Source organism: Periplaneta americana, chromosome 4, assembly GCF_040183065.1.
Source record: "Periplaneta americana isolate PAMFEO1 chromosome 4, P.americana_PAMFEO1_priV1, whole genome shotgun sequence".
Taxonomy (NCBI): Eukaryota; Metazoa; Arthropoda; class Insecta; order Blattodea; family Blattidae; genus Periplaneta; species Periplaneta americana.
Window position 1 is genome coordinate 26,320,665 of NC_091120.1, and position 26,853 is coordinate 26,347,517.

The following is a 26,853-nucleotide window of genomic DNA, read 5'->3' on the forward strand; positions in this document are numbered from 1 at the left end:
CTTCTCTGAACACGTAAGTACGAATGATTGTTAGAAAACTAATAGGCATACTGCTCTCGTAAATTGGGCGAATGTTTTCAGTATGATTGTGCTTCCTTCCAGACTGCCGCTGTCACTGTTCCCTCCCACTCCAGTACCGCGCTAGACTAGTCGGAACCGCATTCCTCTCAGCACTGAAGTCCTCAGAGGATGACAGTGCCACTACGTATAGCAGAGGGGCACCACCTGTTTCCTTCTCGATCCTGTAATCGTCACATAGTTCCATTTACGGCAGACTTGCCATCTGTCCGGAAAGTATCGAATCTAGCTGAATGTGTTCATGTTTATCATGAGTGGAAGTGCCCTATAAAAATGAAGATGATAGAGGATTTAAGGGAATTCCAGTATTAGCGTGAAACGACTATGCTCGAATTCAAGTAATAAAACAATAGGCCTACATACTTTCTTTAATATTGTATCGTGTTTTATTTGATATTCAGGTCTGCATCAATATTTCCAAAACTTGTGCTGAAAAAATGGCACATTGGAGACTAGAGCGACACAGAGTGCGTGGAAAAGTACTTCTGTTTCCATTGCACAACGAGTGACGTCATCGTATATTTATTAAAGAAATTAGTGACTTGCGTTTCTCAAAATTATTTAAGATGTGCCTACTTTTCGTTCTTTCAGTCGATAATTCGGTATGCCTTAATTTTGTGGGGAAATGGTAGCAATATTGGGAGTGTCTTAATTTTGCAAAAGAAAGCCGTTATAATAATTCTATGTCAAACTATCTTGAACATTATCGACCTCTTTACATACAATCACAGATATATACACAACCTAGTCCTTTACACTCGACAAAATAAAGACAGTTACTCATTAGTAGCCAATATACATGATCATGAAATTAGAAATGCTGACCAAATTAATATTCCATACTGTAGATTATATAAAACTAGTACAAATTTTTCTGTCATGAGGATGAAATTATATAATAAGCTTCCCAGTCAATATTTTAAGTTTCCAACCAATAGTTTCAAAGCTAGATTTTATAATTGGCTTTCAGTTAATCCTGTCTACTCTGTAGATGAGTTTCTTAACATAAATTCATATGAAATTTTTTTTTTTTAATAAATAAAGTTATTTACATTTAGTTACAAACAGTACATTAAGAGTGAAGTGTTTTTCATTAATTTTTAGGGTTTCAAAATGTTTTGTGTTTTCATTCTAATCAAACTCTACTGTTTTCAAATTATATGTGTATTTTCAAATGTATGTTTTTTTCCCTTCTGTATTTGTGAGGAAGCGTATCACTCTATGTTTAAAAGCTTAATAAATTTAATTGAATTGAATATTACGAGAAAATGGTTCCATTTAAACGTTTCACATTATAGTATGTATATTGCGGGCAGAACACTTATGTGTATATATATATATATATATATATATATATATATATATATATATATATATATGTAATTGATAAATGGCTAGAGTGTAATATTTTGAGCTTTCGTTTAATACATACATCTGTTGTCTTGCTGCGATTGAAAAAGTGAGCAGCAGAGATTACGTCCTTACATTTATCCATTAAAAATGCTGTTACTTGATTGCAACTAGGTTAGGCTATACCGATGTTAATATAAAATGCACTGCATGCAGCTTTCTTATTCGAACTGCATTATAGGTTTGTAATCTCATGATTACAAATGGGTTGAGATGTATGTAATTGATAAAACAACTCTGCTAATAATAGTTTGTGTGGGACGTAATGATATATTGTCTCAATATTATCTCTTATTGTTCAGTTATGCGCATAACAAGGACATTTGTATGCTCGTGTAGGTTTCGTGCAGATTATTTTCTGCTTGCAAAAGCGATTAAGACTTTCATTAAAGTTCAATAATGTAATTATTAATTACTGGCTTCAATTTGTACAGAAAAGCCCCCATAGTTTGTGTCAAGCATTGTGTACAGCTCCTTTCTACTTTCTCATTATAAGTAGCAAATGAAGTCGGTTTTTGTTTACATTCAGTAAAATATACAAAGTAATTTATCGAAGAATGATGCACATGATCCTATATAATAATTTTCATGAATAATTAGTGTGTTTCTATTTGAAAGCAGACGGAACAATAAAATCCAGTCCAAATCAAAGCCAACCAATTTCTTCGTGGCTTTAGCCTATATTACGTAGAAGACAAATGAGAGTGTGAAGTTAGGTTCGATGGAGAATAGTTTTTCTTCTGTAAAAATTGATTATACAGGGTGATTCAGTGACTATGTTACAGACCTTTAGGGACGATAGAGGAGACAATTATGAACAACTTTCATAAAGGACCCTCTGTCCGAAAACGTTATGTTTGGTAGTTAAAAGTGTAGAAATGTTAGTCAGTGTAACCAGCTGTAATCGAACTCAAGACTATCCTTTTGAAGTTTGGATGCAGCCGACTTGTTCCTGTAAATTTTAGTGATTTCTCATAAACATGGTATAAGTTGAAGAGTTCGCGGGAAAAACGATGAATGTCACATTTCTGTTAAGGATTATATAATGATCTAATTGAGTCTATAACTGCAAGATGTAGTGCTGTTTCTATAGAAAATAAAGGAAAGGATTACTGTATTCGTGGTGATAATTCTCCTTTTTATCATTTTTCATAAGAACAACATTAAATTTCGCAGTGATCCATTGAATTAGATAATGACATCAACCTTAAGAAAACTGTGACATTTATCGTTTTTCCCGGGAACTCTTCAGTTAGTTTGCATCGTAAATTATATTTTCACGGATTCAATCTTGCAACTTTCCTTCCATTTTGTTTTGCTCTTCCATAAATGAAATGCATAAGAGTAAGTTGCAAGGAAAGTTGCAAGGTTTAATCAATCAAAATATCTATTATTTTAATGTATCGAAGTACATATGATATTTCCATGCAGATATATATGATATGCGTAAATCACTTCGTGATTTAAGACGGCGCTTATTCCGTCGGATTCCGGCTAACTAGTCACTCATAACGAGTGCACCTCAGCACATGTGTAGACTTCGGTCCTACGTTCATAGACATCTATGACGTAGTGCAGAGGGCGGCCACTAGAAGTAACCCAAGAGTTGGAGCTTAATCTGAGGCGATTCTGTCCGACGCCGGGGTTGTATCCGGTGTGGCTTAGTGGATAAAGCATCAGCACGTAGAGCTGAAAACCCGGGTTCAAATCCCGGCGCCGGAGAGAGTTTTTATCCGTTCCATTACTCTTTCAGCGAATCAAAATATCATTTACGATGCCAAATGGCCTATACCATGTTAATGAAAATCGCCAACTTTTGCAGAAACATCGTCTGCAACCAAACTACGAAAGAATGGCCTTTAGTTCGATTCTAGCTGATTACAATGAATAATATATCTAGGCTTTTAATTACCAAACGGAACGTTTCCAGACATAGGTTCCTATATGAAAGTTGTTCATATTTGTCTCCTCTATCATTCCTAAAAGTTTGTAACATACTCACTGAATCATCCTGTATATTGAAGTACTGTATTTCTATTTTCTACTGTTAGGTGCTTTTTCAGCCCTTTACCCCTCCTCCCAAATGACTGTACAATTATTAAGAAATATGCCTGATTCTTGAAACATTAACTGTGGCTGTAGTGACGTCACTTCAGCATGAGCTAGCTGCTACTACTGTGATTTCCCACTATAGAATGTTATGATTATAAATAGTTTCGCAAAGTGCATGAAATTTATATATATATATATATATATATATATATATATATATATATATATATATATATACACACACACACACACACACACACACACACACACACACACACACACACACACACACACAGTGAAACCTCTCATTTACGGACATCGAAGGGACGTAACAATCTGTCCGCATCTGGGAGGTGTCCTTTATAGGGAGGGAGGCTCCCCAACCTAACAGTAAATTTATAATATGCATTATGTATCCCTTCACGCTTTAAATGAAATGTATTACTTTAGTTTAATTCTAAATACAGTCTACTGTACTACAGTAAATTCTTTGCAACTTTGAACTAGAGTAGATAAGATCGAAAGAGGAAAATACAGTACTGTGCCATGCAATTTTATTCTAGGTCTACAGTTATGCAGTACTGTAATTTACAGTTTTCAACTTAACCTTTACGTTCAGGTGCCATGGCTCTCGAAACAGAACAGCTGATTGAAGTGAAGAGAATAATCCTACTAACCCTATCATGTGTTGAATACAGTTTCTCGATCGGCGAAACCTTTTACCCATCAGACAAGTTAAATTTAATGACTTTGTTTATCCACCCGCTTCCAGCTAACAAGGGGTAGCCAGCTGGGCTAGTGGTAGCCTACGAGATCCTTATTGTCTTCTTTCATGTTAAGGAATTTCTGCACAGTCCTCAAAACTAAATTTTCCATTTTTGTAACACATTAGGTCATGGAAATCCAAGTTCTGTCCGCAGTCAGGAGGTAAAGCAAGCTCAAGGACTGTGAAACAGCTATCCATATCCGTGTCTGAGAGTGTCCGTGAACGAGAGTTTAATTTATCATTATTTCTACCTTATTATTTCAGTAGGGACATAAAAATCTGTCCGTATATGAGTAGTGTCCGTATCTTGGGGGTGTACGTAATGAGAGGTTTCACTGTATATATAATATACTGTATATGTGTTCTGCCCAACGGTAGGCCTTTCACTGGAAACCCAGCATTCCCCAGGAGACAAACACGTGATGTTTCGTCTAGTAGCGCATAGCTGGGCTAGCTTTATCACAAATTTCATAAACACAGAAGTAAAATGACGTCCAACGCTCGCTTATCTTTAGCTCTCGGCCGTTGAAGTCTAGGCGTGTGAAAATAATTTATTTAATACCCTCGAAACGTATTGCCATACCACTAAGCAAACAATGCCGAATCCCTCTTAATAATGCAAGATTTTTTCTCAATATTTTTTACATTTTTACAAATTGTCAAAAAGCCTAAAAGTAAGTAAAATCAGATTATCTGTCTCTCTGTATACAAAAAAAAATAAGCATTACTTCTTAACATAACCTACCAAATGTCAGCTTCAAAATGAGCTTCCGTTCAATGTTCTGCAGTAAATGGTTCTGAGCGCTGAAAGAGGCTTGTTTTTTATAAAATAGTCTAAGCTAAATTTGTCGCTCAATAGTGTGTACGTTTTGTTAGCAATGTTCGTAAATATGATCATATTACCCCATCCCTGGAAACAATAGGTCGGCTTAAACTAGATAAGAAAATTAATTTACATTCACTTCTCCTTCTCTTCGAAATCTTGAACTCTTCTATTCCTTCGTACCTGTCGTCTCGCTTCACTTACCTTTCTTCCCACCATAATCTGAACACACGCTCTCGCCATGAAACAATACTAACAATACCATCCCATCGCACCTCCTCATACTCATCCTCTTTCACAATAGCCTTCCAAGACTCTGGAATTCGTTACCTGCTAGCATCAGGGACTGTCGAAATAAAATTGAATTCAAACGCAAACTTACTAGGCACTTGGCCATTAATTGAGACTCGTCCAGACATGGTTTCTTGTAAATAGTTCTCTTAATCTATCACAAAATAGTTCAATATCCGGTAATTTCATTACTATAGATTTTTGATATTGTAGGTTTAATTGTAATTCAGTAAATACAAAAATATTCTTTGTTCTTAACTTCTATGATAAAATGTCTAGCTTTCATTAATCAGGTAATCTTGTCGTACTTTAATTTTTATTGTAATTGTAATTGTAAATTTAATGTTAATTGTAATTTTATTGTTCTTATTATAGTTGTAATCCCCTGGTAGAGGGGCAGAGAAGGCCTGACGGCCTTATCTCTAACAGGTTAAATAAATAAATACTAAAACCGTTTGACTTTCGATAGTATATTTTAGAAAATGCACTGTCCTCAGCACCTTGTATAAATAGGGGAAAAAATTAGAGTATTAAACAAATGTGAGGCTTTTTACTGATCGATTTCATATGGAATAGCCCAAATAGTCTAAAGGGAAATCAAGAAGGAAATTGTCGACATTCGAACGCAACCGTACTCGTAATAAAATTAATGTACTTTTACAAATGTCCGTTGTAACAGCGTTTAAGATATCCTATACTGTAGGAATGTAAAATAAAAACTAAACTGCATAATATGAAACATGGCGATTTCAAACGAGGTTATCGGACAGCGCTGACTAGAAAATAAAACACCAGGAGCCATGTAATAAAATGGGGTATTATTAGTTCACTACAATAAACCGTCCTGATGTAAATAAAGGGTAATAAAAGTAATATCAAGGAACTAAAAATGTGAAATCGGTGTAGTTATACCAAAGAATAAGATATGTCCATAATCTAATGTTACTTGTAGTTTTAAATATAGTTTTTGATAGCCTGTGATCGGTACATTATTTGGATTATTATTATAACTTGTAACTAGTTGCTGGGGTAGGTAATATGGCGTTTTTAATGCGTAAGGTAGTTAACCTTGCGCTTGTTATTTTTCTTTGCATAAAATATCAGACATAAAATTTATCAATCAATACTAAATTAAACGTTTGTAAGTCGTTTATATGACATAGGCTATATTGCATTTTGATGTGGAACATGACCATTAAGTAACGCAGAGAATAGAATTTTATGTGAAAATGGGCACCATTTCTGTACCTATCACAGAGTGGGATATGTTCGTGATTGGCATAATTTATTTAAATATTGCTGGAACATTGTTGCTACAAATTCGATCTAATATGGTTGAAATATTGTATCCAGAAGAAGTATTGCCATGAACTAGGGGTGGTTCGAATTCCTGTTATGCTGATTACCTGGTAAGATTTTTTTCTGAGGGTTTTTCCCGACTGTAACGCGAATGTCGAGTAGTCCATTGGCAAACATATCGGAGTCTTCTCGTTATCACCAATTCCATCGAGGCTAAATAAGAAATAAAATCACCTCTATATGTGAAATCTTGTGAGCACTTGTTGATGCAAATCGTTGTCATCTCCCTCGAAAATTTAAGGGTCTAAGCGGGATTGATATTACAGACGGTAAAAGTCTATAACTCCGGAATGCTTAAGAACTGGATCGATTTGGATTTTCGACATTCTAGATTATTAAGCGATTCTTTAAATTCAGATTTGAAATGTAATGAACAAGATATGGCATGTTACATTTTTACAGTTTATGGTTAAGCGAATAAACCATGATTCATTTGTAAAAGCGATCAGTTTTAAAGAAAACTGTAGCCAAGACTTGAGAAAATTTCGATAGTGTTTTTGTAAACGGGGTTAAGTCATAAACGAAAATCGAACTTCGCACTCTTACTGCAAATCAGTGAATATTTTTTTACAAAAATTAAAGCACACCAAATAGTAGGATTATTTTAGTTATACACATAATAATTAATTTGACAAGTAATTTGAGATTGGATAATTTTTAAGGTAAAACCCATAACAACTACTGACTTAAACATTTCTCCCCAATAAAACTGATTACTTATATTAATTTGCACCTTTAAATAATTATTTCGAGAGAAATAATGTAGGTGTAGGACTGTAAGAGAATGAAATAACCAAATATTGTGTTATGTATTTATTTTTTTTATTTTATTGGGTTATTTCACGACGCTGTATCAACATCTATGTTATTTAGCGTCTGAATGATATGAAGGTGATAATGCCGGTGAAATGAGTCCGGGGTCCAACACCGAAAGTTACCCAGCATTTGTTCGTATTGGATTGAGGGAAAACCCCGGAAAAAACCTCAACCGGATAACTGGCCCCGACCGGGATTCGAACCCGAGCCACCTGGTTTCACTGCCAGACGCGCTGACCGTTACTCCACAGGTGTGGACTCCATGTATTGATGACCTCTAAGTTACTTACTTATAAAAACAGGAAAAATGGACTTCTCATTGCACAAAGCAGTCAGAATAAGTGGCAGAGATAAAAACTAATAACACACCAATACTATTGATGTTAAACGTGTTAAATAAACAACTTTTATAACTCCACTGTGTTAAATAATGAAACTATTACGGTAGTAGTGACTAGTTTTGGTGGAACTTCACGCCATTTTCAAACTTCTCATGAGATTTTGCACTTTCTTCCGGATTCTTCTTTCTTGGCGTCTTGGTGTGGAAGAGTGTGGGTAAACGTGGTGATACGTTTTGCGATACTTTTATATTACATTCAGTTATAAAAATGGCGTACACAAGATCATTTTTGTATTTGCTGAGTTTTATACACACATCTTTCTTCTTTTAACTTTGATAATTTTCTTCCTCATCACTATATGCAAATACTTCCTGAAGAATATCCAGTGTTACGTAGTTACAAGTCTCTCTCAAAAGTTGTGGAGGTATGAGGCAAAGCAAGGCAAACATATCGTATTATTGTGATGTACCGAAGTACGTATGATATTCCCGTGCAGTAATTCTGCGTTACCATATAGCAGTAGTGTCAGAGTTGTAAGATCCGAAACCGGTTGTGGTGCTAGAGACGTCCAGTCGGAGCGTGAACTTGCTTATGTCTGTGGAAGCACCGGAGCACGCATCGAGTTATAGTGGAGCGCTCCGCTCCGTTTAGGCTGTGTCTGACAACGCTGCCATATGGTGAAGGATGGGTGGAACTGAGAAAAATTCTCTCCGGCACCGGCACTCGAACCCGGGTTTTCAGCTCTACGTGCTGACGCTTTATCCACTAAGCTACACCGGATTGCAGTTCCGATGCCGGATTGAATCCTCAGTTTAAGTTCCACCTCTTAGTTTCCCTTTGTGTGTCACAGTCCGACATCGGGATTGGAAGGCTATAAAAGTTACATAAAATTACTGCTGTAATTTTTATGCATATATCAACATTTTAAGTTAAAAAGTGTCTGTTCGGAATACACACGACTAGAATGTCGAATTTTGAAATTTTTCTTACGTTTTCCATCCACCCCAGTTCAACAGATGGCAGTATCCCGTTCTGGATAAACGCGTATGCGTGGTTATCAAAGGATGGTGAAATAATATGTTCTTTCATTCAGCAAAATGTTTCGCTCTGTTTATCTTTGTGCGAAATATTGTCAAAGGAGTAGAATGGAGCCCAGCGTGCATCGACTCGCTTTCCTCGTTCTAGTTCATCGCAGTCACCTCGCTTTATAACACCTCGTTTACACTCCAAACTGCAATTGCTCTTCACCTTACCCCTATTTCCTCTCCGCCCATTGTCTTTTGGACCTGATGCTGTTACTGAGGAACTGTGCCAACTAGTATAGTGCGTTATTTTTTTATTCAAACTGGAAGGGGAGTCTGAAAAAATGAGTTACTGACAAAACGAAAATAGTACATTATGCAACGAGCCTATAATGAAGGTAATTAAGAAGCAAGTATGGATATTTATGAAACGAGCGCAAGCGAGTTTCATAATTTTCATACGAGCTTCTTAATTACCATTATAGGCGAGTTTCATACGACTTTTTATGCTCGACCATATTTCTAACTTGATATTATTAATTTTCTTTGTATCTGACCTTGGCCAATCTCCCGTATGTTGTGAGATATGCGCAGACGCGAAAGTATTGATTTTTTCCGAGGAACAGATGTTCACATTGACCTTGCTAGGCCATAAGAACCTACAGAGATAACATTAAAATTAAATTAGACATTGAAAAACGAGATGACAAATTGAATTTATTTGAATATTATTTACAATTAACGCTAATTATTATAGTAACAGAACATAACCTTCTGCGACAGTATTGGATTTCCAGCCTCCGTGACTTTTCGCTAATTCTCTTTCGATTGCATATCCGAGAATAATCGATACTTGCGGTTTTATAACGGTAGAAAGCTGACCTGTCATTGGCTGAACAGTTGTAACTTGAGTCGTCATTGGCTGAAAGACCTGACCTTTAATGAGGTGTACTTTAATGACATACATTAAAGGTCTGCTACCAGGTATATAATTACTACATTTCGGCATGGTCGAGCATAAAAAAAACTGATCATAAAAATCAGTAGCGTAATATTATAACAATACTATTGTAGTGTTGTTGCTATGGTGCTCGTTAGATCCGAAATTCACGGATTCAGTCCCTTCCGAGGACATAGGTTTGGCGATAAAATCGTTAATGTGGCTTCTTCTGGGGAGAAAGTAAATCTGGGTGCTCTAGTCGTAGATTTATCTAACGTAAAATGACGTGGATTCCAACTTAAATGTTGACGACAAAATGATAATACAATAAAATGAATGCAGCAGTCAGGTTTTGAACTAGAGAAAATGTCCAAAAAGGAAATATAGACGAGTTCATTGCTCGACTGGCTAGGAACCTGTATGCGGAAGCTCGTTCTAACCCCAACCCGCTCATATCTGGCTTCGGCCAGTATGATCCTAGGTTACGGCGTAGACACCAGACAGGTCCATTAGCTATGCTCTAGAGACAGGAGGACAGGGAGGCTGGCGTTACTCCCATGTTTTGGTAGTCACGACTCAACTCCATGAGACTCCTTGGATAGTGCAACCGCTTTGAAATTACCTTGTCTTAACTGGACTAAACAAAATCCCTCCCTAACAATATCTACATTTGTTGATCGATGGAACTATCGTAGAGCCAATGGGCTAGTAAATATCCATCGATTCATAGAGTCATTCAACCTAAGAGCCAGCTGGCTAGTCTCTGAAATTGAGACAGCTCATCCTGCCTAAGGTTTTTCCGTGGTTTTCCTAAGGCGTTAAGACAAATGTCGGGATGAGCCCTAAAAGAAATGGGCCACGGACCTGCATTCACATCCCCATGACCCCTTATTGTAAATTAATTAATAATTACATCTATCATAAATCAATCGACCTATTACTTAAAAGCCAAATTGGCTAGTCTCTTATATTGAGACAACTCATCCTGCCTAAGGTATTTCCGTGGTTTTCCTAAGGCGTTAAGACAAATGTCGGGATGAGCCCTAAAAGAAATAGGCCACGGACCTATATGCCCTTCCCCATAAAATCCTCCTTTTTCTTTTCTAACAAACGACTTAATGCCCTAGTTCAGAGTTTATAAAATTACTAAATACATGTGCAAGGTCACTCATGTAGTAACAATGAGAAAGGACAGGGAACCTTCCAAATTGCAGATTCAGAATTCACGGCGTCTCTCCTGGCAGTCCTCACCAGCCTTGTCATCGAACAATAGACGACAGAGTCTTCTCTACTCCTCCTGCACTGCGAAATGACACAGTTCATTTCAATGTGCAGATTTACATAATCCATCTCCTCCTCCTCCCGTCCCGTGATCACTTGATCACATTTCCGTCTCCCTCGCGTATGTGGTGCCTAAGAGGTTACGTCCATTTTCGGTTTTCCCCTTCAAAATTTTCTAGAGCTCCTTCAGTGGAGCAGCGTAACGCGGAGTGAGACTAGTGGCCAACAGGCTTGGAGCTCACATATGTAGTTTCGTACAGGCCCCAACCCCTTGTAGGACGCGTTTGCTTACCTTTTAAATTTGTCCTCCCAATTCTCCTCTTTCGATTTTTCGAGGAGGTATCGAAAATACCTACTGACGAAATTAATTCATTCCTAGCGTTCTGCCCAAGGGCAGATCTTTCACTGCAAACCCATCATCCTCCAATCTTTCCTAGTTTCTGTCTTCCTCTTGGTCTCCGCATACGATCAATGTATTTGAAAATTGTCTATCATCTGATATCTTCTTCTGTCTCCAATTTTTCTCCCGTTCACCATTCCTTCCAGTACATCCTTCAGTAAGAAGTTTTTTCTTAGCCAGTAATTCTGAAAATATTGAGATTAGGACAAATGTTTATATGAAATATTTTGCTCAGAATGTCTTCGGAAATAAGCTCCTTAAGTGACGGTAAATCCCCGTGAATCACCCTGTATGATCTTGGACTAAAATTGGCATTATGTCTGTGTCTTATATTTGTGATACTCCTTGGCTCTAAGTCCGCACGCATGTTACGATAGTTACAAGCAAGTAAATTGAAGTTATTCCTGTTTGGTACATTAGTTCATTAATATATTACAATATATATTTTTATGCTATGTACTTTAGGTTCTGGATGTCTAAGAGTTTTAGCAGATTTTAATAAATTGTTTCTTAAGCAAATTTAAAGGCGTTATAATCTGATGCTTCCCCTACCCTATTATACCACACTGCAGTACAGAATGGACTAAGGCAAGACACTAATCTCAGTATAGTATAGTGATGTCAAAGCAAGCGCATTTTTCTGACCTTGGCGTCGTGCGCGGGCAGCAAGCGCTAAGTATGGAGAGAGGAAGGGTTGTGTATATGAATAAGCATCCTGTTGGATTAAGAAAACAGTGGTGCACAAACTTCAAACGGAACGTGAAATTTTATGTCGTTATTTTTATATGGCTTCTTTCTGTTTAATATTATCTATATTGTCTGTAAAACAAAAGTACTAACACTGATTTCTTAATATTGCACTTGTGTTTTAAATCTTAATAACATAATAGAGAGTTAAGAAGGAATATTCACTTAAATTCCATAGTAGTATAATATTATACTGTATTAAGTGGATGAAACACATCATTCATAAAGAAAGTGATATTCCAAAGAAAGAGATTGAGTATGACATGATAAGTTGGAATTTATATTGATGGTATCTTTAGCCTTACAAAAGTAATCAATAAACTAATCAAAACAATATTACAGTACAAAGCAAAGTTACCTAGGTACTGTATCTGTTTTAAGTGTAACTAATATTACATAACAAAACTCTTATCGCATTATGCTTTTAAGGTGATATTTGTGAGCAACTTCCTATCATCAGAATATTAAATTATTTTCTCGAAATGTGCTGAAGCTATAGAGGTGACATTCTTACAACACATGGGCACGTATCTTTTGCTTATGATGTAACAGTAGTTGCTTTGTTAATTCATTTCCCTACAAACAATTTCCATGCGAATATTTTCAAAATTTTCATTACATTATCTTTAGTAATACGTATTTACAGTATATTAGATTTACGAAAACATTCTGTAAAGCTACTAAATACATGGGCCTATATCTTAAAATGTCACTTTTCTATAAAAAAAAAAGTTTGAAAAATATTTCTTTTGAATAAAAAAATCAAACTTGTGAAAAATGAGCATTAAAATTAAAACTTACATTCTTATAATGCACTTATACTTCTCAGGCAAATCTAAAAATTAACATGGATACAGTTTTAATAAGTTCTCTTCCCTTTCTCTATTGAATCAGTGCTGGCCATCCCTGAATATAGCTCGACCAAGCGGCATATATCACCTCTTTCGTCTGTCTCTTTCCTTTCCGCTTTAAAGCGCTCAGGCTCTCCTGGGCTCTAAAGCGCGCGCTTGCTTCTGTGGGCATCAATTGACGTGACTGGTATAGTGGATGGGGATAAAGAGCAAAGCATCATAGAGTTATATAATCTCGAATAGATACTTTTTGTGCGTATTACGTCTTAAATATTGATCTATAATAATTATTCCTTAATGTTTTGCCATGAAAATGTAGATAGAATATCATCTGAGCGATTGCCTAAGTCTACGATAGACATTCATAAAAATAGAGAAAAACAAGTACTGAATGGTAAAAAAACAGGAATGGTTACCGGAACAGGCAACAGCCTAACTTTCGAAGGAAGATGAACAAACACGGTATCTTTTATTAACATTTCTCGGGATAAATGTACTATAGTTAGGACGTAAAATTCTTGTTTAATTTCTTAAAACTTCACTAAAATTATTACTTGGCTCTTGTATAGAAGTGTTCTGCTTATTAAATATGATCAAAACGAGTTCAGCAATGAAAACGCTAATGCGACATAACTTTGTGGGAGCCACAGAGAAGCGGAATCGAACTGATGGAAAACACATTACCGCCTCCTTTACTATTACAAGGTTTATGCCCTTTTTGTCCCTCAATGGGAAGGTTCAGTTCGTCCTAGATCATAAAGCATCCGAAATGGGTTCCTTGCATTTAACGTAATGAAAAGGAATGCACGAGTACAACGATGAAATCACCGAGTATTATTTCATTATAGTGTTGCCTTTCAGAGACTATGCACTGATAAATGCACTCCTCACAGATACAAAGACATAAAACAGCAAATAGCTGCATAATAATCATAATCGGAAATAATTTATTTATCATTAGAGTAAAGAGGGGTAATTTGAGTAACGGGGAAATGTGGATAATGCTAAGATTTTGGCAGCATTAAGAATAAAACGCGCCATGTCATATTGAAAAGTGATAATAAGGTGATCTTTGTGAACCCTCTCTCTATAAATCAGATCCTTCAAGCTGAACTGGAAATCTATAGATATTTTTTCTGTTGGAAGGTGTGTAGTAAAATCCCTGTGTATTGGGTGCTTATAATATTTTACTTTTATGAAATCTGTGATAATGTAGTACACTGTAAGCATTTCATGGGAGTCTTAGCAGCTGGTAACCCGTGTTGTGGCGCATTCTTGTACACTATCTACCAAAAAGCAGTTGGATACTGTTTTTGTCCCTTGAGAACCTCGTGGTACTACCTCTTGTTGTTATAACAGCAGCCACCCTGTCAGGCATGCTCTCCACTAGTTTGTGTAGGATATCCACTGGAATGCGTCGCCATTCCTCTTGGAACATGGTACTCAGTTGGACAATGGAAGTTGGCCCCATGTTTCGGCGCCTACTATGCAGTGGTATGCAGACAATAATGTTCACCGGTTGGACTGGCCTGCACAGTGTCCTGATCTCAATCCCATTGAACACCTTTGGGACTAATTGAACCGGCGACTGTGGTCCCGGGAGATGCGGCCAATGTGGCATTATCTTTGTTTTCACTATTTAAATTTTTCAGTCTTATGTTATGGGAGTGAAGCGTGGACTATAAGGACTAAATATGAAAGCAGACTAACACCTTGCGAGATGAGATTCATGCGCCGAACAGCTGGCTACACTAAATGGGATCGAAAGAAAAATGAAGATATTCTTCAAGAAGTTAATGTGTCATCAATACTGGACTATATCTCCAGATATCAGTTAAACTGGAAGGAACACGTCTCAAGAATGGTTTCATTCAGGATCCCTAAGGCAATAATGAAGTTCGTCCAAATGGGAAACGGTCACTTGGTGGACCTATGAAAAGATGGCAAGAAAATCACTTTTTGAGGCCGAAACAGTTCTTTTGGGACTAGTACATGACAGGATGATGATGATGATGATGATGATGATTAGGGCTAGGATTTTGATGAAATTGCATCTTTTTTCTAGTACTGTAAGCCAGAAACATAGCTGCTTTAGTATTTATATATTATGTGATAAACTGAGTGTTTTAAGACATATTTCTTAGGGTATATATATTTTGTATGTTTTGTCTGTTTCAACTCATAAGAGCATCTTTTTTTTTTCGGACATTTTTTAGGCATTTTCATTTAATTTTGGCCATAAATCCCCATTATTTTTTTACTTGGTTATTTAACGACGCTGTATCAACTACGAGGTTATTTAGCGTCGATGGAATTGGTGATTGCGATATATTTGGCGAGATGAGGTCGAGAATTCGCCATAGATTACCTGACATTTGTCTTACGGTTGGGAAAAAACTCGGAAAAAACCCAACCAGATAATCGGCTCATGCGGGAATTGAACCCGCACCCGAGTGCAACTTCGGATCGGCAGGCAAGCGCCTTAACCAACCAAGCTACGCCGGTGGCTAATACTCATTATTTTGTATAATATTTTAATCGGTTTTCTACACAAATATTGCCATTTTAACGTAGTACACTCCAACCACCCCTTCAATATAGACTCATCTATACCTACTAATTCCGGGTAAGGGTGGCCTTGTGGTGGACTACATGGAAGCTACATCACGTAAAATAATGAAAGTGTACCACTTAGAAAAAGATATTATGTAAAATTAAATAAACTTAAATGTTGGTACTAGAATTTAATTTAATTGCTAGTCTAAATATTAAGTAGTACAAAACCTCTTTCCTACTAAGCCAATTATGTAAGATCAATTTTAGGGCATTTATAAGGGCATTTTTGAAAGATTTTTAGGCCATAAATGTATTATTTTAAGAAATTTTTTCATGATTTATAGGTCATCAAAATCCTAGCGATGATGATGATGATGATGATGATGATGATGATATAAATGCATTACCCTTAATTATAATAAAGACCTGCCGTAATTTAGTGTTACAGGTTTATTTGCCATTGCCTGATTTCTTTCCCATGTTGTTATTGCTACTTTTTAAGCATGTGAAATCACTAGGTAATACCGTCTACTCTTTGTGTTATACTGTATGTTATATAAATTCTTCTTAGATATAATTCTGTTCGTTCTTGTGTATATGAACAGAGTTGTTTGGTACAATGTATGATTATGGGGAGGAAATGTGTATGTTATTACTTCTGTAGCATTGCACAGTTAATTTCTATTGTCGTCGCAACAGTTTTTATCCATAAGTAGGTCACGAGTATTTTTCTTCTATATGTGTAGTTATAGTATATATAGCAGCAGAATAGTGAATTAGAGTACGGGGAATTTGTATTTCTAGGAAGGGCTGTAAGTACTAGCACAGGCTTCTCCTGCTCTACACACACACTCGCAGATTAGCTTGTATCTCATCATCTACTCCGTGGATTACGTTATTGAACCTGTTCCCAATATTAAACCATCTCCCTCTACGTCTGTCTTTTATATCTCGTTAGTGATCTTTGCAAATTTCCATACTGTTTGTTTTATCTGTATTGTAAATATTTTGAAGTCTTGCCTAATGTCAGGATTTGTAGTTTCTTCGAATACCTTACTACTGGGTGTTCAGTTCAAAATGTGTCATGGCTCGCTGTATGTCGTCATGTGGCTGTCCGATGAGCCTAGAGAATTCAATCTTCCTACACTTCCGCAGAGGCGTATTACCTAAATGCGAGAGAAGTTGCCTAGCAAGTACGGCGTTCATTCTGAAGATTACTTACCGCTACGTACGGTAACGCCAGTAGTGGCAAGAATATGAACTGTTTGGAATCACGTACTGAAGTGAGTTTTTCTTTTCTTACTGTCGGGATATGGGGAGAGGGTTAAGACGATTACTTACGTATTTGTTGACATTAACTTCGACGGTCAACATGGCACGGAGCATTTGATTTATGTTGTGGAATGTTGCCGTACGCAATCGATGATGACAAATACCCTGCGTACGACTTGCCCGCGCAAAACACAGTTCGAAAGAGGTTATGGTAGCACACAGACTTTACAGACCGCCATCTGTTGCCACGACATTCATGTTATACCGTACACGTTCTCAAGTTCAGATTGAACGCCTTGAATAATAGGCAACTTCTCTGACATAAAAGCTGAAACTCGCTTCAAATCGCTGACTCACAACAGTGACGTCATGACACACTTTGAAATGAACACGCAGTATAATAATACCCGACAGCTGTATACTAGCAGCATTGGCGTGAGTGCGAAAAATCGCGGACCTGACATCTAGCGCAGAGGGATGGAATTACGTCCACATATACAAATATTAACATAGCGAGATTCGGACTATTGTTTAAAACGTGAGTTACTAATATGGAATTATATATGAAACACTTAAGAAATGTTGAATAATATTTAATGTAAAATTATTATCTTATATCAAAGCTGCATATTATGAGAAATATTGCATACTTCATATTACTTTCCGTAATTAATTGTTACATATTTTTTCTTTGGTTTACCGAGACAAAATCAATTTGATATTAGGAATGAATTTACAGTAATGTTTTATATACGCATTGCTGAGAAAAGATAAAATTGATGGTAATCTGATGCTTGTAATAGTTAGTAAAGGCATGTGGACAACAATAAAACTTAATTTGATAAAACCTTAGAATCCAATACATTTTAATTTCTATTTATTTATTAGGTCTAAATAAAAAAACTAATTTGTATTTTTCTATCAACACAAAGACGAAAGAATTAGGCCTACTAAAGAATGTTGTTGACTTACGTTTTATGAACTGTCGGAAATCGAAAGTACGATTTGGAGCAATTTGTAATGCTGCAATTGTCACAATTATAAACAGCACATACACACCCTGACATTTTAACACTAGTACTAATTCATAAAACTGTTAACAAATTAACTAGCCCAGCAACAATATACATTGCAGTTGATTACAGCTTGTTTCGCGAGTATCTCCATCCCGGCAGGTATGTAGCAGCACCATCGTCATTCGCACGTGAAACTGCTGTTGTTCTCCAACCAGGAGATTAACCGAGAAAGGAATGTGCTTACTATTGCGTCATCTATTGGAGCGAAGTAGATAGATAATATTACCGTTATAACGTCAGTTTAAAAAACATGCATTCTCCTGCATATATTATTTTGTGTATGGAGGGATTAAAAGGCCAGGAGATTAACCCTGATCTAATTTTGTAACTAGGGTAGTATAAATATGTGTATCAGTGTTATCGTTTGTGCTTTGAGAGTTAGCCAATGGAGATGCGTGTACCCACGTGTGTGACCCTATGATATTTTATGACATCAACATTCATTCACAGCATTACCCCGCTGCGTCTCATTCCCCTGAGACCTTCTCCTGATTGGAGTACAGTAGCTGTCCAGTATTATTATAGTACGGTATTTGGTTTCTTCTTTCTTTATATAACATTCAACAAAGTGAGCGCAGAAATTCTTCGCACGGCATTTGTTGTGCCGGTATGTTGTTATTCGGTATCCAAGTTGTGAACTGTGGAATAATATTGTAACCGTCTTTTTATAAAATTTCAACTTCGTTTCTTCTGTCACAGTATTGTTAATGTTGCCGTTATTGTCCTCAGATATCCTTATATGAAAACGTTGCCATTTTATTCAGTGTGTCGTCATTGTAGTCATTTCTTTCATAGCTTCGATAATTTTCTAATTATATTCCATAATACGATGACTTCTAGCTTTTACGTAGAGCTACGCTTTTCTGTCACATAAAAATACAAACACCTGCCTTGTTCTCTGGGCTTTCTCTTTTTATTTCCCTTGTTATCCTTTATCTTTCTCTCGTTCTCCTTCCCCTTGTTATCCTTCGTCTTCCCTTGTTCTGATTTGTCTATCCGTTGTTCTCATTTAAATTAGTTTCAGCAATAAATTCATTGAATAAATAATCTAGTTAATTTTATTATACATAATCCCAGGGACGTATGCAAGGAGGGGGGTTATGGGTAAGAACCTGCCCTTTGAACTAAAAAAAAAATGACATATTTAGATTTGAGTTTTTTTTTATCTATAATCGTTTTCCCTCTAATTTTCCACTGTCAGAGTAACAAAATCTACATTGACATAACGATGGCCCAGAACCAGACTGTTCCAAGTCCATTTTACTTTTTTTTTTTTTTTCAGGAGAGCTATTTTAAGCTCCTGACATTCAAGGCTTCATGAAACAATTTGGAATAGCTTCATAGCAACCTTATGTAGAGGAATATTTACAACTTTCTTCGATTCATTTATGCAGACAAGAAAACAGTGAATCACAGATTTCTTTCTTATAAAAAGTTAGATTTAGAACTGTGTGGTTCTCAGCCATCGATAAGGCATAGTGCTCCTACCCCTCCTTCATTGTATTCATCGTTCCAATTTCATTCTTCATCCTTGCTAAGTTCCATGTTCCATTATTGTGTTTAGTTAAATTTATTTCAATGCATTTGATTTTTTCCGTATATTTTTCTGTTATGTAAAGTGAAGTGTCTCATCTCTTATATACAAATAACTGTTGACTACATAGGTCTATATACAGGGAGATTCACGAGGAAAGGTAAAAAATTTGGGATGTGAATTCTGAAGTTATTCAGAATCAAAAAGTTCATATGAATATATACTTTAGGTCCGTTTTCGAACGGTTACGGAGATATGGCTCTTTGATTTCACAAAAACTTCTGAGATTCCATTATACTAATTCGCATTTAGAGACAGATAACGGACAAATTTAAAGTTTATATTCACGTATGCATACATACCTAATATTTTGGATGTCGGAGTCGATGTTTTCGCACATTTTGAAAGGTACCTTCTTCTGCTTCAATGCACTGTTGCGCTCGGGCGTGAATCGCGCTCATCGCTCGGGAGAGTTGCACGTGGCTGTTCTTTATGCCGAATCCAAAATACGGTCGATTAGCGCTTCTCTCGTTTCCCTGTTCCTTTGCTATACCAAGTCTTTCATCCAACCCCATAGACAGTAAATACTCTTCGATATGGTACCCTTATGTTCGGAAAGCGTCGTTCATACTCAGCGACGGCACGCAAGTTACTTCCATCGCACAAACCATAAACATACACAATATCGGCGTATTCTGTAGTCGAAAATTTATAAGGCATCTTGAAAAACACAACTTAACATTTCCGATAACTGTACCTGTATAACTAGTGTATTGTAGGTAGCTGACTGAACTGCTGTGAACTGATAAGTAATTGTAATGCCCCACCACCCGGTTTGTTTCTCTTCTCTTATCTACATCGCTCACAATGCAGATTCCAATGTTACGTCATTCATTGCGACCTTGACCTTGTCTCACGTCAGATCATATGGTAACGTCTGATTCACATTGGGGCGAGACGTTTTACCAAAAAAAAATGCATCTAGCTCCGCATCGTTCGAAAACGGACCTATGTTCATATGAACTTTTTCACTCAAAATGGTCTAAGATATCGTATCCTAAATTTTTTACCTGTCGTGAATGTTATATTTTATTTAACGACGCTCGCAACTGCAGAGGTTATATCAGCGTCGCCGGATGTGCCGGAATTTTGTCCCGCAGGAGTTCTTTTACATGCCGGACAGTAAATCTACTGACATGAGCCTGTCGCATTTAAGCACACTTAAATGCTATCGACCTGGCCCGGGATCGAACCCGCAACCTTGGGCATAGAAGGCCAGCGCTATACCAACTTGCCAACCAGGTCGACCCTGTCGTGAATCACCTTGTATAATAATAATAATAATAATAATAATTATTATTATTATTATTATTATTATTATGTAAGTTTAATAATGACACAAGCATTTTTTATTACCTATACAAAATTAAACGGAAGTTAAAATTTGTTAAAAATTTGATGGCTGTGAAAATACAAAGATTTCATAAGGATATTCATGAAGATAATATTAATAAATATACTGTAACATCAATGGAGCAAATTGAAAAGTAAAGGTTTGGGAGTTGTTTTCTATTCTCACTGGAAGAAAGGTAATTCGTGGATCTCAACCAAAAAGGGACTTTCGATCAGTCATTGGACGCAAGCCATTAAGATGAACTTAATACAATACCTGTACGTACTCTCCCTGGTAGAACTCTAGACTCAACCCGTTGCAGAAGATGCGACGAGCAAGAAACGCTTCCTCACGTCTTGGATTTCTGCCATCATGGAGAATTGCTCCGAATCAACAGACATAATACGGTTCGTTCTCTCATCGCAGCTTCAATCCGTCAGAATGCTTCCTATGAGGTTTATGAGGAGGTTGGTTGCGTCTCTTCTGGTGGCTCTACTAGACGGGCTGATATCATCGTAATTGATCGGCAGAAGGATAAGGGTGTCATTCTTGATCCCACAATCCGTTTCGAGATGCATGAGCAACAGCCACAAGAGGTGTGTCGTGAAAAACAAGTCACATATGAGCCTTGTTGTCAGCATCTTCGAGCACAATACCACATCACACATTGGTCAGTTTTTGGGCTCATGTTCGGTGCCCGTGGCACGATCCCACGTGAAACTTTAAATCAACTTAAACAATACAAAATTTCTGATGCAACGATTGATGCCATAGGATCTTACGTGTTAAAATCATCCTTAGCTATAATTAGTAATCATTTTTACCCAACAAAATTTTTATTGTAAGTGATTTCCTACGTTTTCTTATCTTAATGTTTTTTCTTTTTCTTTCCAAGTGTCACAAAATTGTTTTGCTTACTTATTATTCTTTATGAATTGATTAGTAGGCCGATCTATCGGACCTTTATTTAGGGCGGCTTTTGTTTATACAAATTATCTCTCTAAAATTTAAAATACCGGTAATGTAAATTGTAAACAATTTTAATAGTAATTCCCCATTAACAAAATCCTGTGTACGCCACTGCATCTTCCTATCATTACTGTCCGTCCTCTTCATTCTCCCTCCTCCCCCCTCCCCCTCTTCTTCTTGCTCACAATGATCCTATCCTCCACTGCCCCATCTTGCTTGAACTGTATTAGTTGCCAGTCATAATGCAATCGAAGTCATGCTGAGACTGAACATGGTTTCCAACGAAGCTTCTAGACACGTCCCACATTCAACATTTTCAATTTCTGTAGGAAAATAATTGTGCAGAGGGAAGTATGATGAACTGACAACAATTTAGCACGTGTGTTCGAAGTGTTTTTCGATGTACTGCGTATGTAGGTTAATTAACTACAAATTGTAACTATTAAACGTGTGACGGAAATGCAATAGATTTATTAGATACTGTGTGAACCTCGTAACTCTCCATCTGTGTTTCTCCAGAATAAGTTCTTAATTTGAGTTATTTATGGATAGATCTGTACCCCACAGATATTGTGTGATAAATATATTTTATCAACTTTAGTATACAGACAAAAAACAGATATCACTTTTTTTTTCTTTCATCCCTGGTATAGGTCATTCGTTATCTCGTGAAACAAAATGGTTGCGTGCGCCATAGTAATACTGTAGTAAGAACTTTATAGCAGGGATAAGTGAACTCGCTTCTTACGACTAGGGAGGGAGGGAAGCTTCCCAGCCCACTTTCTTCTTCCCCTGACGCGGAGGTTCTTTCGCGAGATGCTGAATGGCCTATAACAGCGTTTCTCAAACTTTTTTGAAGTGGGGACCACTTTTTAAAGTCAGAACAGTTCCGCGGACCACCTTACTCTTCTTCCCTTCGAAAGCAAATTTATCATTTTCATAGCATATTTTGATACCAGTATACTTACATTTTAAAATTGAATGAAGAATCGGTACTTTGGTCCTCTGTTATGAATTCGGGTGGTCCCTGGGTGGGTTATAGGCGCGGCACCAGATGTGCAGGGAAAAGATGGCGAGAAACACTACGTGTATATTGCTTTAAATCCCTCTTTTGTTGCTGAGAGTAGAGTGGGAAGTCGATGGACGGGTAGGATAATAAATTTCATAAAATAATAATAATAATAATAATAATAATAATTTATTTTAGCTGGCAGAGTTAAGGCCGTAAGGCCTTCTCTTCCACTCGACAAGCAAAAAGTATACATACATATGTATGAACTTACAAAGAATTCAACAATTTAATGTATATAAGAGCTACATGTATACAAGAGTTATTTACGAATTAAACAACAAAATACTATGAACTATTAATTAGACACTGAAATACAAACTATGTAGCAGAATTAGGCTAAAATACATAGGATGTTAATGTATTTCAAATAATGTTAGATAATAGAAAGAGATTATTATGAGACAATTTTGAAAATACAGCACTATCAGGATGCATGTCTAAAGGAAGGAAATAATAATGTAGACAGTGATTGTTTAAGTCAGTATGATTGGAGTGAAATGCTAAGAAGGTTATCTTTTAAATGTCAGTACTGAGAGAAAAAGTGAAATTCGATTGCCATGTGTCATTTCCAAAGTCTGAGATTTTAAGCTATACTGCGATACGCAGTTCGTTTGAATTTTATTTTTTATTCTATCTTGTTTGAAGGAACACAAGGGCAGACCTCGAGGACCACAGGTGGTCCGCGGACCATAGTTTGAGAAACGCTGGCCTATGAAGTTTCAAACCTATCCTTTTTATTTTTGATGTAGTGGAACCATAGTATATCTTGAAAAAGTATAGGACATTCATAGAAGTAACCAGAGTTATGTGGAACTTACAGTTTTCTTAGTTGGTTATTTAAGGGTTAGGTACAGCTTACAGCAGTAAAGTTTTCGAAATATTCAACATTTTTTTCCTCCATTCTTGTACAATAATGAAAATTAGTATGTGTAAAACACTGTCCTTTTGCTATATGAAAAAAATATTTTTACGATTTAAAAAAATTATTTACATTTTTTTTTTTTTTTTCAAAATTCAATTCACTGTGCAATGATGAACCGTTTCCCACATAACTCAAAAACTATCCAAAATAATGTGGTGAAATTTTTTGTGTATTGATGCATGTCATATCTATAATATGATGCAAGATCACTTCTCTACGTATTATAGATTGTCTGATAAAATATAAATTCATTTTTAAAAATGATCAAATATCAGTATTTTCTTCTAACACAAAATTAAAAAGAAATATTATTTATTCAGGAATGTACAAGTTGAAAGAGCATGATATTGTAAACATGAGTTTCAGCAATAAAATAAAAGAGAGAGAACATGAAAAAGTTAACAAGTTTATGAATAAAATTATAAGGGAAACGCTTCATCACTGCACATAAACTTCCACCATTTTGAATTTTGAAAAAAAAAAAAATATATATATATATATATATATAATTTTTTAAACCGTAAAAACATTTTTTTAATATAGCAGAAAAATAGCGTCGATGAGATTGGTGATAGTGAGATATATATTACCGTATTTTATGTATGTATAATGTTCCTCTCTTAAGAGCTCGCTTTCGATAGTACATTAAATATAGGCTATGCATGATGTATAATGTACGTTTCATTGTGTTTATAAATACACTTTGCTTCAAAGAAAATGTAATGTTTAACAAAAGCACAAAGTTATTGCATTATCTTTAAGTCCTTTCTTCTGATCAATATATTTTTCTTAAGAATAAAGAAGGAATTGTGTTGGTAACTTTCATTGATACTTATCTTTCATTACAGGTTGAAAATGACTGTTTCCAGTTCTTAGCCGAAAATGTAAGTACAAAAGAGAAATACTATCATAATGTCTGAATTATTTGTAATTATAATTAATTGTACGTTAGCACTTGTTCGTGTGAGAGGTGAACAGCTTCGTTGTGATTGGTCTCAACTGATATTATATAACTGCGATATCATCTTCCGGTATATACGTTGTGTGACTATTAAAGTTTCGACTTCAGGTTAAATTCAGGCATTCAAAATATTCTTTCGTTAAATGTGAGATGGCATTACTGTAATATCGCTGTTATTATTGTTATCCTTGCGTATAAGTCTATATCAGTTACAGTGCTCTTTGTAGATCAATTTCGGTAGCTTTGTTACCTTGATGAAGTCCTTCCTGTGCAGGGCATGGGATATATCTTTGCTTTAGATCAGGGGCGGCCCGTCCTTATGTGCTACAGTGCTACAGCACAATGATAATTTTTGCTCAAGTAGTGTATTTGTAATACCATAGTATTTGATCTGTCATTTGGCAATTTCCCGTGGTTATGTTCATGACGCGTTATAGTGTGTTTAGTCTTCGCTCTTTGGTGCCTCAGGGGTTCGTTGTGCTACTTAAAACTCTACATGAGAATGTAGACAATTAATGCGCATGTGCGAAGCTGAAATCACTGCTCTGATTGGCTATTTTTACGCGGGAAAGTGCTTAGTCAGCTTCAGCACGACACAGCTTGGAGATTGTAAAAGTAAAGCGTAACGAAAGAATGCTTGTTTGTGGAAGAACTCGGAACTATTTACAATGTATTTGGTAATTCAAGTGTCCGACTACTGCTGCCATCTACCTGTTGAAGTTGCTGTCAAAAGCTAGTCTATACTACACTGAACAAAAGTATGTTACAGACACAATTTGGAGTTCTATACGGAAGACCCGACTTCCAAAATATAGATGGAGCTGTTCAATTGTTACAATACATAGTCTCCAGCAATTTACAGGATCCATTCCGTGTAGTACCGAAGTTGTTAAATATTTTGGTTACAACACCAATGACCACTGCTGAGCCAGAAAGATGTTTTTCTTGTTTGAAACGCATAAAAACGTTTTTAAGGAACACTATGTCCCAGGATCGTCTCACTGCTCTTGCAATACTGCCAATTGAAAAGAGTGTGATGACCAAGATGGAGGGGTATAACACCAGGGTAAATGACAAGTTCTGCAGTACGAAGGAACGTCGTATGAACTTCATATTTCGTCATTAGACGAATCTCAAATTAAGATAAATACATAGAAGTGCATATAGTAGGCCGATACAGAGATTGTAGCTCAGTCATTAATTTGACCACCAGCCGCTACTGCTTTAGACTACAATAAACCAGTGTTGGCAACCTTTTTCAGTGATAGTTCGCACAAAGACATCCCATTTTTTTCCCATATAAAATATTTAATTCTCACATTTTCTCCTACATCAAGCACATTATTTGACTTTCATAACTGTGAACTTTTAAGTCCAAAAGATAAAAAAAAGATACTGCTGCAATAATAATAATAATAATAATAATAATAATAATAATAATAATAATAATAATAATAATAATAATAATAATAATAATAATAATAATATCATGAAACAAACTCTCTGATAGCTCATTCTTTCCTCTCTCGTACAGCTCACATGCCAGTCTCGTCTCCTCATCTATAGTTTGTAATGTACTCCTGACAACATATGTTGCATTGAGAGATTCGTCCACACCTGTGGAGTAACGGTCAGCGCGTCTGGCCGCGAAACCAGGTGGCCCGGGTTCGAATCCCGAAATGGGCAAGTTACCAGGTTGAGGTTTTTTTCCGGGGTTTTCCCTCAACCCAATGCGAGCAAATGCTGGGTAACTTTCGGTGTTGGACCCCGGACTCATTTCACCGGCATTATCACCTTCATTTCATTCAGACGCTAAATAACCCAAGATGTTGATACAGCGTCGTAAAATAACCCAATTAAAAAAAGAATGAGAGATTCATCTCCAAGACTGTTTCTTTTTGTGACAAATTCCCTCTGCCTC

At 36.3% G+C, this 26,853-nt stretch overlaps 1 protein-coding gene across 2 annotated transcripts in view; it reads left to right on the forward strand.

Moving 5' to 3' along the window:
* The window catches only part of LOC138697635 (protein bric-a-brac 2-like), a 519,146-nt gene that overhangs the window by 286,030 nt on the left and 206,263 nt on the right, over positions 1–26,853 (forward strand). For both annotated transcript variants that reach the window (XM_069823054.1, XM_069823055.1), the window contains one exon: positions 24,820–24,855. The gene's annotated coding sequence lies outside the window, so the exon portion shown is untranslated. The remainder of the gene's footprint in view (positions 1–24,819; positions 24,856–26,853) is intronic.